The sequence below is a fragment of the Oryctolagus cuniculus genome, chromosome 2 (assembly GCF_051225735.1).
Source record: "Oryctolagus cuniculus isolate XC-2025 breed Fujian yellow rabbit chromosome 2, ASM5122573v1, whole genome shotgun sequence".
NCBI lineage: Eukaryota > Metazoa > Chordata > Mammalia > Lagomorpha > Leporidae > Oryctolagus > Oryctolagus cuniculus.
This window is the reverse complement of record NC_142868.1, coordinates 117,652,633-117,666,655: the sequence shown is the minus strand read 5'-3', so window position 1 is coordinate 117,666,655 and position 14,023 is coordinate 117,652,633. Positions and strand designations below refer to the sequence as shown.

The window sequence follows — 14,023 nt, the reverse complement described above, 5'->3', positions numbered from 1 at the left end:
GACATGCACTCCCGGGTAACCTGGACAGACAGGGCAGGAAGCAAACAGAGAAGGGGGCTGACGGTTGTGTCTGCAGCCAGCGCTCGCACAGCTCCGAGCTTCCTGGAAGGAGAGGAAACCAGAAAGGAATGCAGCTCTTGTTGTCCGGTAAAAGAAAACATGCCAATTCTTCGGGGAATTCTTTTCCCTGGCAATACATTCTTGGAAGAATTGTATGTGACGAAAGAGCCCCGAATATCTTTGTGTGTAGAAGGAGGCTACCCCTCCTGGAGGGCCCTGGAAGCCCTGGTGGGGCAGCGGGAGGGAAGCCAGGCGGCTGCCCTGGTCCAGTGTGCTCTGGGAGGAAAAAGCTGGGTGCACAGGAGATGTTGTTCAGTAAGAGGGAGGGAGCTGGGGAGATGGCCCCTGGGGACCACAAGGGGAGTCGGGGGCTGTGTGCAGTGGTACCCCCTAAGCACAGGGAGGTGCCCCATACAGGGGTAGGACCAGCCCCGCACATGAGCACCACGGCACCCGGATGGTCCACCTGACAATAGAGACCAGTGCTTGTCTCGCATGCGTGTGAACTCCCTGGATGACAGGCTGAGTCACGGCCCAGGTGGCTCTGAGTGGGGTGGAGCAGCGTGAGGCTGGTCAGAATTGGTATGCCATTTAAAACTCTCCCATTGTTCACTTCTGGAATTTTACATTTCATAGTTGTGGAATGTGGTTGCGAACCCACGGATGGGAGGGTGGGTACTGCACCTGTCACTTCACCGTCCGCTCCGGCCTGCTTCCGAGAGAAAGAGCCAGTCTTTAGGGATGGTGGAGGAGAGCTGGCACTTCTGTCCAGCAGGGCAGGTGGCAGGAGGGCGGTGCCTGTCACAGAACAGGTGGTGAGTGTGCCAGCCAAGGTGGGACAGCAGCCCTGGGCCTGTGGCAGGATGGGTAAGGACTGCAACCTTTGTGCTCAGGCTGGGGCCCCTTGAGGGCAGGGCACTGCTGAGAAAGTGGGGTAGGAGAGTAGAAAAGAAAAGGGAGCCAGGGAGAGAGAGAGAAGAAGGCAGGGAGGGGAAGGAGTGGATGGAGGTGGGAGGAAAGACCCAGAGAGGGAGAGATGAGAGCGGGCAGAAGCAGAAGAGGCCTGGCTAACGGCCAGCAGCGAGGCCCAGGCTGCGAACAGGAGTTCTCCTTTCCTTCTGTGGCAGGGCTGAAGTCATCACTCAGGTCTTACAAAATAAAAAGCACTCATCAGAAGAGGCCCTGGAGAGAGGCCGTCCAGGCAGGAGGCTTGCGGGAATGGGCTTCTAGGACTCTGGTTGTCGGTCTGGGGATGGGCAAAGGTCAGATGTCCCTGGAGGGGCCGCCACTGTGGCACAGTGGGCCAAGCCTCTGCCTGTGGTGCCGGCATCCCATAAAGGTGCCAGTTGGAGTCCTGGCTGCTCCTCTTTCCATCCAGCTCTCTGCTATGGCCTGGGAAAGCAGTGGAAGATGGCCCAAGTGCTTGGGCCCCTGCATGTATGTGAGAGACCCGGAAGAAGCTCCTGGCTCCTGGCTTCAGATCGGCCTGGTTCCTGCTGTTGAGGCCATTCGGGGAGTGAACCAATGGATGGAGGACCTTTCTCTCTGTCTATAACTCTGCCTCTCAAATAAATACATAAAATCTTACAAAAAAAAAAAAAAAAGCTGTTGGTGGAGCAGGGGAAACGGTGGAAGCCAGGGCAGGGTGGGGGGAGGGGAGCGTGTCCTACAGGGGTCTGAGCAGAGTTTTCCTGGGCAGAGGGACAGGGACAAGCCGGCTGGAAGCTGTGGGTGATTCTCGTGTCTTCCCTCCTCTCTCAGAGACAGCCGCCTCATAGGTAATGGAGTCACGAAGGTTTGGGGAGGAGAAGCAGAGCAGAGGGCGTGGCCAGGGACTGGAGAGAGGCTGGGCAGACCTGGCCGGCTGGTGAGCCAGGCAGGGGAGGCCAGGCTGCGCCCCAAGGCTGCAGGAGACGCCCCCTCCCTGGGCCCACGGAGGCTCCCTCCTGGCTCTGAGGTCTGTGGTTTCTCTGTCCCCCCACTTCTCCGCCCGCTGGAGCAGCTCAGGTTTGCTCTAGCGGGAGGGACAGCTGCCTGGGCATCAGGTGGGTGAGGCAAGTCCTCTTCCCCGAACACACATCTGCAGAGCAAGAGTGGGTCCCGCCACCGAGTGGGAGACAACCACACCAGCTGCTCCCCGACAACCATGCCTGCTGCCATCTCCCCCTCCCCCAACCCCGTGATTGGACAGCCCGGGCTCCTGGGATGGGGCGAACGCTGCTGGGCCAAGAGCTCCCAGAGGAAGCGCCAGGTGTCCCGGAAGAAGCAAAAATACCCCAGGGAAAGGAAAACATCTTAAAACATGCAAACATTGCTCCCTACAGATCTCAGGAGATCTTTATCCACAAAGCAAACGGGAAGCACCAATGCTGTGCAGACATTTAAGTGAATAGATGCTTGATCACATTGTTACATTTTTAAAAAATTTACTTGAGAGGGAGAGGAGGGGGGAGGGGGAGGGAGGGGGGAGAGAGAGAGAGAGAGAGAGAGAGAGAGAGAGAGAGAGAGAGATCATCTACTGGTTCACTCCCCAAATGCCTGAAATAGCCAAGGCTGGGCCAGGCTCAAGCTGGTAATTGGAAACTCCATTGGGGATTCCTATATGGGTGGCAAGAATCCATCACCTTGGCCGTCGCCTGCTGCCTCTCAGGCTTGGCATTTGCAGGGAGCTGGAGGCAGCAGCTGGAGCGGGAATTAAAGCCTGGCACTCTGGTATGGGATGTGTGCACCTGCGCTGCGAGGCCAGACACCTGCCCCTTTGATCACGTTGTGAGGGGACTGTGAACTCGCACTCCCCGAGTCTTCCCCATCCTCCTGTTCCATCCCTCTTTCTGTACTGTATTTACAGCAGGCTACAAATTTGCAAGTTGATTAACATTTTAAGTATCTTTGGGACTGGCGTTGTGGTGTAGCTGGTTAAGCTGCCACCTACGATGCCGGCATCCCATGTGAGTGCTGATTCGTGTCCTGGCTGCTCCACTTTTGTTCCAGCTCCTGCTAATGCACCTGGGAAAGCAGCAGAAGATGGCCCAAGTACTTGGGCCCTGCATCCATGTGGGGGACCTGAATGGAGTTCCAGGCTCCTAGTTTTAACCAGTGGTCATTGCAGCCTTTTGTGGGGGTAAACCAGCCAATGGAAGACTTCTCTCTCTCTCTCTCTCTCTCTCTCTCTCTCTCTCTCCCTCTCTCTATAACTCTACCTTTCAAATAAACAAATAACTCTTTAAAAATTATATATAAACCACTACTGGTTGCTTTAGAAAGAGTAAGAAATTAATTTTTCTACATTTGGTTTTTCAAGATTTATAATAATTTTAAATTTTATTAGAAAAAATATTAACTAGTTCTGCTGAAAATAATCCTTTTAGAGAGATTTCAAAATTTCACCCGCCTGCATCAGGTTGTGGGTTTGCGGTGGGCGTGCGCAGCGGCGCCTTTTCCCGTAAGTGGCCATGACTCAGCTCATTCAGCAAGAGCGTCTCGAAGATTGAGAGCTCACGCGCCTGGCCACACGCCTCTGCAGCCTCTGCTCCCGGAGATGTCCCAATGCCACTGAGTCACGGGGTAACCGCAGCCTGCGAGTGGCCAAGGGGCCCGCACACGGTGGTCGGCTCTGCCTCACCCGCACTGACTCAGCAGGCCAATGATGCCACCGTGTCAAGGGGACAGCTCCCTGCATCTTGGCACCCCTTCCTGAGCAAACACTCATGCTCTGTGACGCCAGGGGCTTGCTGCTGCTTCTCCAGGCACTGGTGTTTCTTTGAACAGGCAGGCGTCAGGGCTGCAGAAGGCAGAGGCAGCTGGTCAACACCTGTGCCCTCTTGGGTCCACTTCTCCCAGCTCACCCTGCTTGGGCCCGCCCCTGCCCATCACCATTTGTCCACCAGCAGTCACTTGCAATGGTGCAAGAAAAGGGAAGTGTCCGCCAAGAACTGTTCCCAGAACCCTGCGCTGCTCGGATCCCTTCGGGCTGCTTTGGAAATAGCCCCGGGTGTGAACCAGTAAGGACTTGGTGTCTGCAGGGCAGGGAGCGGGAGCTGGGGCTTCGTGCAGCTGGAAGACAGCAGACCTGCATTCCCGGAAGCTCTGCCTGCACCCACGTGACCACCATTATGAGGAGAACGTGGGGTCGCGAGCATCTTGTCAACACAGACATGGGCGTGTTGGGGCCATCGAGGGGCCCAGGTCACTGACAGCTGCCAGGTGTCCTCCAGAATGTTCCCGTCTGAGAATGATGTTGTCCTTCATCTTTGGGGCGAGGGCCGGACATTCAGACTCCACTTGGGCTCCCCTGTCCTGGGGAGCTCCAGGTGTGGAGTGGAGAACCCTCAGGGCTCGGCTGGGAAGTGTCCCAGGAAGGGGCTCGGGCCCTCTGGTCAGGGCTAGGGAGCCTCAGCACTGGCTTTTGAAAGGTGCCACCAGAGCTCCCAGCTTCAGTGGCGTTTGCTCCGTCTTCTCTGATTCTGAGTTTCTCCACCCCATCCGCCAGCAGCCCAGGAACTCGGAGCTGCTCCCACACCTCTAAGCTTCTCACCCTGCATCCTGCCTGGGCCCGCCTCCTTCACACTACTCCCCCCACCCCACCCTGAGCCCCAGCTCACAGCTCCTCACCAGGAGAACTTGCCTTCCCCAGCTCCGCTGCTTAGTCATGGGAGTCATGACCACACACAACCCCCCCCCCCCCCCCCCCGCGCTAGCGAATGGAAGCGACATTTCCCAGAAAATGGCACAAAAAGAAGAACTTAAAACAAATGCACTGCTTGGAGACATTGAGGGCAGCTGGATGTGGTGCGTGGCCCCAGGGTTCATGTGTTGGAAGTTCGGTCCTCCTGTGGCCGTGTTAAGAGGTGGTGGGACTTTAAGAGGAGGGCTCTAGTGGCAGGACATGGGGTGATGTCCATGGGAGGGATTAAGGTAGCTCTCATGGGACCTTGAGTTGGTTCCCAGGACAGTGGGTTGGTAAAATAAAGCAAACCCGATGCCAGAATCACTCTCTGGCCTTCCTGCCTTGCCATGTGATCTCTCCATCTCTTTCAATCTCTACCTCTCTGTTCTCTAGCTCCAGCTCTCGCTCTTACTCATGCACTCATTCCCCCATCAGATGCACACACCTGTTCCTGGTCTCAGAAACTGGCACATGTGTGCTGGTTCCAGGTCAGAGGCAGGGCGGGAGGCCAAGAGTGGGGAGGCAGAGCTGGCAGGCAGAGAAGGTGGCCTCCGGGTGTGGTGGGGGGAGTAGGACAGGGTTGGGCATGTTCACCCACAGCAGGGCAGCAAGGGCTGAGGTCACTCACACGACAGATGGATGGAGGTGCAGAGAAGGGTCGGGTCAGGTCAGCAATCAGGTGGAGAAAGGAGAGGCCAACTCCAGGCCAGGCTGCTCACCCACAGAAACACGGAGCCCTCAGCCATACCCATTTCGCAGATGAGCAAGTGTCCAAAGCATTCACAACCCCCAAGGCCTGGGCATTGGCTGAGCTAGGACTTGAACTCCAGTTCCCCTGGATCAGACACAACCAGCGAGGAGGCTATGACTGAAGGTGGAGGGGAGGGGTGCAGACTGGGAGGTAAAATGAAATTTGCTTTGCCAGGGTGGGCCTTCCTGGAAATTCAGAATTGAGGGCTGGGTATTGCCACCCCAAGGGGAGACAGACCTCTGCTGCCTGAGTTCCTCTCTCCCCTTGCAACCAAGTGATCGACTGATTCCACTTCAAAGTGATCTTTGACCTTGACCCTTGACATCAGCAGTGCTTCACCTCTGTGACCTCTCTAGAGACCACTGGAGCTCCAGGCCAGTTCCCAGCATGACCTGTGCATAAGGAGCAGGAGAAAGGCTTGTGCACGTGACAGCCGAGGGCAGGACATCTGTGCATCTCAGGACGGGTTTGTTTTTGTTTGTTTGTTTGTTTGTTTTTGACAGACAGAGTGGACAGTGAGAGAGAGACAGAGAGGAAGGTCTTCCTTTTGCCGTTGGTTCACCCTCCAATGGCCGCCACGGCCGGTGCGCTGTGGCCGGCGCACCACGCTGATCCAAAGCCAGGAGCCAGGTGCTTCTCCTGGTCTCCCATGGGGTGCAGGGCCCAAGCACTTGGGCCATCCTCCACTGCACTCCCGGGCCACAGCAGAGAGCTGGCCTGGAAGAGGGGCAACCGGGACAGAATCTGGAGCCCCAACCGGGACTAGAACCCGGTGTGCCGGCGCCGCAAGGCGGAGGATTAGCCTAGTGAGCCGCAGCGCCGGCCAGGAAGGGTTCTTAAAAGGCTCTGGGGCCTCAAGCTGGGTGCTGTCAGCCATTCATCTCCCCAAGCACAGTTCCCTACCCTGAGGCTCTGCCTTTTTGCGGAGGGCAGGCTGGTGGTCAGTGGTCGTGCCATCATTTGACCCAAGGGCAAGGCCACCCTAAGCTTGTCCCCTGGAGAGGCACTCACTGCCATCTGCACGGGGCAGTTTACTGTGGCAGCCAGCCCACCCTGGGTTCATGCCAGCCCACCCTGGGTTCGTGTCTAGTCCATGCTGGGTTCGTGTCCAGCCCACCCTGGGTTCATGTCCAGCCCATCCTGGGTTCGTGTCCAGCCCACCCTGGGTTCGTGTCCAGTCCATGCTGGGTTTGTGCCAGCCCACCCTGGGTTTGTGTTCAGCCCACCCTGGATTTGTGTCCAGCCCACCCTGGTTCGCGTCTAGCCCATCCTGGGTCCGTGTCCAGCCCATCCTGGGTTCATGTTTTCTCTCTTGCACTGCTGACATCTTCTCTCCCCAACATTTGAAATCCTGCAGCCATAGAGGTGATTCTGAGCGATGTGCTACAGGAACCCCAGAACAAGTCAGAGGGCACCCACATCTGTGAGACTCCCTTCCACGCTTCCTCTCTTGCCTTCTCAGCTCACTGCCCAAAGAATACCAACCCGAGGAGAACCCAAAGGTTGACTGTGTACCCCCTGGGGAGAGTTCGGCATGCATCCTGTGCCTGAGACCCTGCCCGAGTCTTCCCAGGAGTCTCACCACAACCTCCCAGTGAGGGTGCAATTGTAAGTCCCATTTCACAGTCAAAGGAACTGAAGCTTAGGAGGTGAAGCTCAGCTTGTGACGCCAGCATCAAATATCAGAGCACAGGTTTGAGTCTTGGCTGCTCCGCTTCCGATCCAGCTTCCTGACGCTGTGCCTGGGAAAGCAGTGGAAGGTGGCTCAGACACTTGAGCCCCTGCCACCAGAGGAGAGGTCCTGACGGAGTCCCAGGCTCCTGGCTTCGGCCTGGCTGAGCCCTGGCCATTGCAGCCATTTGGGGAGCAAACCAGTGGGTGGAAGATCTCTCTCTCTCTGTCTCTCCCTCTCCCTCTGTAACTCTGCCTCTCAAATAAATAAACGCATCTTTTCCTTTAAGGGGAGGAATGAGCAGCCCAGGATTGCGCAGCAGCAGTGGCAGTAGGCGGAGATGAGCCCTGCACAGCCACACCCCTGGCCCCTGCTCCAGTTCCCTGGGATGTAACCCTGCTGCCTCCTGGCACGCCCATCCCTGACCCCACTGCTTGGGAATTTCAAGTGAGAACGACCGAGGTGACTGGGACTGTGCTTAACCGTCAGACTCCTCTGCATCTCACCACGTCCCTGTCACATCCTCACACCCCGAGGCTCCAGCGTCGTCCCCCGCCCTGAGAGCGACAATCCTCAAAAAGAGGATGAGGATTAGCTCCCCTGGGTCCCAGTTGACTGATTGGTTAAAATGGGAGCCCCAAGTTATTTACCTGCTCTGCTTTGGTCCAGCCAGCCCATCTGGGGTAGGGTAGGGGAAAGAGAAACATTTAAAGAGGTTAGAAAGTGAAACCCCAGGGGCTACATTGTTCATGTCAGGATGAAGCAACAAAGAGCTATCCTTGCGGGGGAGGGGTGCTCAGCTCTGGTCTTGGTTGATCTTGCACATGTAGCATTGAAGATTTATTTATTTATTTATTTGAAAGGCAGAGGTACACAGAGAGAGGCAAAGGTAGAGAGAGAAATCTTCCATCTGCTTGTTCACCTTCCAGATGATCACAAGAGCTGGTACTGGCCAGGCTGAAGTCAGGAGCCAGCAACTTTTTCCTGGTGTCCCCTGTGGGTCCAGGGGCTCAGGACGTGGGCCATCTTCTGCTGCTTTCCCAGGAGCATTAGCTGGGAGCTGGATCGGAAGTGGAGCAGGGGGGTGTCAGGGACCCAGCTGCTTGAGCTCCCATCTGCTCTTCCTATGGTGTGCATTAGCAGGAACTGGATAAGAAGCCAAGTAGCCTGGACTCAAACCAGGTACTCCAGTATGAGATACCGGTGTCGACTGTGAACAAACACCCACCCTGCAATTTTTAACTCTCCGGTTACCACTGGGACTCAGATGACTCAGAAGAGACTGATCTGGGTGCGAACGTCACAGATCCAGTGAGAAGCCCTGCCTTGTGTGCCCAGGTCCGCTGCATTCTGTGTTTAGCTCATCATTTTTTTAAAAATTTTATTTATTTATTTGAAAGGCAGAGTTACAGAGAAAGAAGGGGAGATACACACGGAGAGAGATCTTCCATCCGCTGGTTCACTCCTTAGATGACTGCAATGGCTGGGGCGGCTGGGCCATGCCAAAGCCAGGAGCCAGGAGCTTCATCTGGGTCCCCCACGTGGGTTCAGGGGTCCAACTCTTGGGCCATCTTCTGCCACATTTCCCAGGTCACTAGCAGAGAGCTGGATCAGGAGCAGAGCAGCCAGGTCTCAAACTGGAGTTTATAGAGGATGCCTGCATTAGCAGGTGGCAGCTTAACCTGCTATGCCACCAGTTCAGCTCATCGTCATGCTCCAAGGAGTGCTCAGTTCTCCCAGTCTCGAAGCTTACAGAAACCAGATGGCCAGATTTGGGTATTGAAGTTCCTAATTTTTGCACTACTAGCAAGCAGAGTAATGAAAATAAGCATATGACCTGGTGTGACCTCTGTGAACCCTGGCAGCTAATAGGACGCAGGCTTCGATGGCGGGTCCCAGGGTCCCAGGGAGGGCACACACTCGTCCTCAGGGCACTGCCTCCGGTTCTCCCTGTTGTCAGATTCTACTCTGGGTTGGGCACCCCCTCCGCTGTGGTTTGGAGGACCTAGACTTGGAGCCCTCAGTGCTGACCCCCATGCTGCCTTGCGGTGAGACCCCAACATTCCAGTGCTTGGGGTGCACCCAGACCACCCCCACTGGCTGGCACTGGTGGAGGCAAGAGGGGAAGTCAGCGCGGACTCAGATGGAGAACCGCAGGCACCCGGCTGCTGCCCCTTTCAGTGGCTCTGGGGGCCAGAAACGAAAACCAGTGCAATCCCCAGGGACCCCTTGGCTCCCTTTCCCTCTGACACGCCCCCTCCCCACCCCAGAGGCTCCCGGGGGGGCCCCTCCCCTGGCCCTCATCACCTGCCATCACAGAGAGCCCAAGTGAAAACTCACTTTTCTCCCCATCGGTGCGTTCATGTTTAATACATTCCTGCTCACTCAACTTCCAGTGTCTCACGATGTCCTGAGGGCAAAAGAACCGATTTCACTCTCTGATGAGAAGAGTGGCCTAACGCCTAGCTCATTTTTTTTTTTTTTTGAAATACTGACATTAACTGGGGAAATTGCTCAAGCTCTCTTGTTACTTCCTGGGTTTAATTAAGTGGCTCTGCAGGTGACTCAACTCTCTTATTTTTCAGAATGACATCAGACTTATTTTCCATTTTAATAGCCTGGTTACTTCATTGATTTTTTTTTTCTTGAAATCCAATTTCACTTTCTAGTGCAATTTTTTTTAATCTGATTTTTTTTCTCCACTCTAGAAAATGCTAACACCCGTGGTGGCTAAACTCCAACTGTTACAAGTGCCTCATTTTTTTTTTTTAAATTCCAGAGATCCAAATCAGAATTTGAAGACAGAATTCATGGTGTAATGTTTCATGATAAATTCCTAGATGATTTCACAATGATTCCCATCGTGGTTAGTAGCACCATGCCTGGGAAGGGTCTCTGTCCTGGAGGTGATGTCTGAGTGCCTACAGAGAGCCACATCTGGCCCTCAGGAATGTCTCCACCCTGTCGCTTCCCTGGGCAGCTCCAGGGCGATGATTCCTCTCTCTAGAGCTTGCTCTGAGCTCATTTAATATTCATCAGGTGTAACACGCATTAATCTGCTGGTCAATTGTTAGTGCTGTTAGGTAAATTCTGTTGTTTGAAGGGAGATGTAGAAATTCCTCACCCTGCTATCATTCCATTTGGACTCACAGCCTTGTGAAAAAGCAGACATAAATGTTTATGTGGGATTTGGGGCATTTCTTGTTTGTTTGTTTCTAGATTGGTTTTGTTTTTGTGGTGCTTGAGCAAACTGAAGTCCATCTTTTTAAAAGATATGTTTATTTAATTATGCATTAGAAAGGCAGAGTGATAAAGAGAGGGAGAGACAGAGATCTTCCATCTGCTGGTTTCCTCCCCAAATGCCTGCAACGGCCAGGATGAGACTAGGCTGAAGCCAGGAGCAAGAACTCCATCTGGGCCTCCCATGTGGGTAGCAGGGACCCAAGCACTTGCGCCATCTTCCACTGCCTTTCCAGGTGCATTAGCAGGGAGCTGCGTCAGAAGTGGAGCAGCCAGGACACAAGTCGGCCCCCACATGGAGTTGCCTGCATCGCAAGCAGTGACTTAACCCGCCACGCCTCCACACCAGCCCAAGTTAATGGGTTTAATGGCCGCTTACACGTCTTGACGAGCTTCGTAGCTTTCAACAGCCAAGCTCCCAGCTTCTGCTTGCACTGGGTGAGCTCCGTGGGTGGACGGCCTCAGCTCTCCCTGCGAGGCCACTCAGCCTCGGGAGGCATTTGTGATAAAAACAGACCCCGCTGCCTGGGGAGGGGGCTGCCTGGCTCCTGTGAGGTCTTCCAGGAACACGCAGAGGAGCAGTTGCTGAAGGACCCGGATGGAAGGTTAGAGGAAGATGTCCTCTGCTCTCAGGGGCGGGCAGCCCCACCCCTGCTGCTTCATCCTGCATCACCACCCTGCTACCGGCACCTGGAGTGAGAGCCAAGTTTACTCCCCAGAGGGTCTCCACTAATCCCTCAGCTCAGGGCCCTCAGAGAGCGATGCCCTCCATGCGTCCCATTCCTACAGCCCCAATGCTATGGCAGTGGTGGGAGGGTGGTCGGGGAGAGAGGTCACCTCCGTCCCAGTACGCCTGGCCCCGGAGGTGAGTAGGGAATGGGGAGGCGGGTTTGTCAGGATATAAGCGGCCTTCTCCTGCCTCTCTGGGGCCCCGTCAACCTAGGCTGCTCTGTAGGACGCGTTGTTCTGAGAGTCTGGGTTGCCTCTTGGCCCTGTTCCTGGGATACCAAGTAATTAGGTCATGGGCAGGGGGAGCCGGGGCCAGCCTCCGATGCGGACACTTTGTGTCAACGAGTGTCCTCCTGGGACCGCACACTGCCTGTGCCTCACACAGGTGTGTGTGCTTGCTGGTCACGTTCTCAAACCTGAGCAGTCCTGGGGGCTCCAGAAAGTTCACGGGGACCTGGAATTGAAAGTTAAGCTTTTTTTTTGTACAGCAAACTTTGACAACACATGCATATGAAAGGTGTGCAAAAAGTTTGTGTTATGGAAAAGCTACGCATGGATGTCAAAGTCCTTGCAGCAGAATCGCCCCATCTTTTGACTTCTTTGTCCACAAACTTTCTGGAGTCCTCCCGGATGGTATTTAGAGATCGTAGATAAGTAGGAAACTTACAAGAAAAGCAAGAACGGCTGATGTACAAATCGTGAGCATTATTGTCGCGGCGAGGTGGGAAGGGAGACACCCTGGAGACAGACCACAGGAGCCTTCTGTAAGGTGCTGCTCGTAGCCTAGAGTGTGGATATTCTAGTGTTCCTTTTGTGATTGTCCTTTAAGGTGCTCACGTGCGCGTTACATACTCTCTGCCGGCCATGCAGTCCATGTCATCACGCGCAAGGCCGGTTGCACAGTCGGGCCCCTTTCCGGGAGCGCTTCTGCCCCTCTGCCTGCAGCCCCATTGCGCCTGCGCCTGCGCCTGCGGGGAGGACCCAGCAGCCTCCCCCGCCCTCCTTAGGGAACAGCTCACCTGCAGGCGCCTGCCGGCCCTCCACCGCCTTCTGCCCTCCCAGCCTGTTCAGCCCAACAGGGAAATGAGAAACAGAACTTGCTAGAGTTTGATCTAGCTCCATCCTGCGTTCTTACCACGCTGGTGAGTCTGGAGAGGAGGACTCTTTCAGTATAGTGCAATTATTCCCCCCCCCAAAAAAAAAATATTTATTTTACTTACTTTAAAGAGAGAGAGAGTGGACTGGTGCTGTGGCATAGGTTAAGCCTCCATCCGCCATGCCAACATTCCTTATAGGCACCAGTTCGAGTCCCGGCTGCTCCACTTCCAATCTAGCTCCCTGCTAATGTACCTGAGAAAGCAGTGGAAGATGGCCCAAATCCTTGGGCCCCTGCACCTACGTGGAAGAACTGGAAGAAGCTCCTGGCTCCTGGCTTTGGCCTGGCCCAGCACTGGCTGTTGTGGCTATTTGGGGAGTGAACCTGTGGATGGAAGATCTGTCTCTCTCTCTCTGGGTCTCTGCCTTTTAAATAAAGTAAAATAAATCATTTTTTTAAAAGGGAGAGAGGGAGACAGAGAGAAATAGATTCCATCCACAGGTTCACTCCCCAAACACTTGTATCAGCTGGACTGGGCCCAGCGAGAGTTAGCAGTGGGAACACAGTCTGGGTGTCTCACACCCTGCTTATAGGGTACCCTGCTGCCTCCCAGGGTACACATTAGCAGAGGGCTGGGGCCGGGGGAGAGCTGGGACTTGAACCCAGGCACCTCTGAGACGGGACTTGGGACTTAGACCCTCTGGGCCTTGGTTCCCTAAGGCATGGGATAAGGGTGAGCATCTCTGCTTCACATGGCGCATGGCAGAGGTGGCAGGGCTTACTCAGGACGGGGGCGGGGTCCGCTGGCTCAGCACACATGCTCAGAGCGTGCTGGCTCCTGCCCACCTCCTCCCACCTTCCCTTCCTCTTGGCCTCCAGAGCCCTTGCTCCCGGGAAGTAACTTCACCTCTCAAAGAGCAGTGCAAGTGATCCAGAGTCTCCCTCGTGCCCACGGCCCCAACCCCACACCCAGTGGCCCCAGCGGTCTGGCAGAGGCTCCCCAGGGAAGTCCTCTATCCAGCACCCTGACGGAGGTCTGAAACCACAGCAGATGGGGGCCAAGAGGCCACGGAGCCAGAGCCCTTGACTTTGCAAAGCCACTTGAGAAGTCCTTTAAAGCCATGGAAGCCTTCACAGAAACAGTCAAAGAGAAGCCAGGTCGATTTTAGAAGCTTAGTTAAAAAGAAAATGGTGTGGTGTGAAGAAAAGAGAGCCCCGCTGGCCAAGGAGCACTGGGATCCTGGCCAAGCGCTGGCCGGGGCCTCGTCCTGCTGACCGCTGAGCCCAGTGCACATGGCCAGCACACTGTTGGCAGGTGCACCTGCGCGGCACCATGGAGAAAGAGTGCCGGATTTAATTCCTTCATCTCGGTTTTGCACAAAGCTTGAGAGGACAGAAGGGGTTTGTTTTGCTTGAAAAGGCTTGAAGCAGACAAACAGAAGTAGGCAGCACCCTCTTATCTGTGTTTTTGGTTTCCCTGGTTTCAGCCACTCTTGGTCAACTGCGGTCTAGAAGTACTGAATGGAAAGTTCCAGAAATAAATAATTCATAACTTTTATTACAGTGTATTGTTATGATTGTTCCAGTTGCTATTGTTCATTTCTTGCTGTGCTGTATTTACAAATTAAACTATCACAGGTGGGTATGTACAGGGAAAGAAAGACATAGTGTGTATGGGGTTCTGTATTCTCCATAGCTTGAGGCATCCGCTGGGGGTCTTGGAAAGTATCCCCTAAGGATAAGGGGACCACCGTACACCCCGAAGAGAGTGTGCTCAGGGCCTCGCAGGCAGGGCGGGAGCAACCTGTT

General features: G+C 54.9%; 2 long non-coding RNA genes across 2 annotated transcripts in view; one reads left to right on the top strand and one right to left on the bottom strand.

Moving 5' to 3' along the window:
- The window catches only part of LOC138848557 (uncharacterized), a 170,687-nt gene extending 156,915 nt beyond the window's left edge, over positions 1-13,772 (top strand). Inside the window, exon 5 of the long non-coding RNA XR_016229204.1 lies at positions 10,626-13,772. This is a non-coding gene — a long non-coding RNA (uncharacterized LOC138848557). The remainder of the gene's footprint in view (positions 1-10,625) is intronic.
- On the bottom strand, positions 8,498-9,618 carry LOC138848560 (uncharacterized). The gene is made up of 2 exons (XR_011386492.2): positions 9,490-9,618; positions 8,498-8,754 (listed from the first exon to the last, which is right to left on the bottom strand). It is a non-coding gene; the product is annotated as an uncharacterized LOC138848560 (long non-coding RNA).
- Positions 13,773-14,023: the final 251 nt, after the last annotated feature.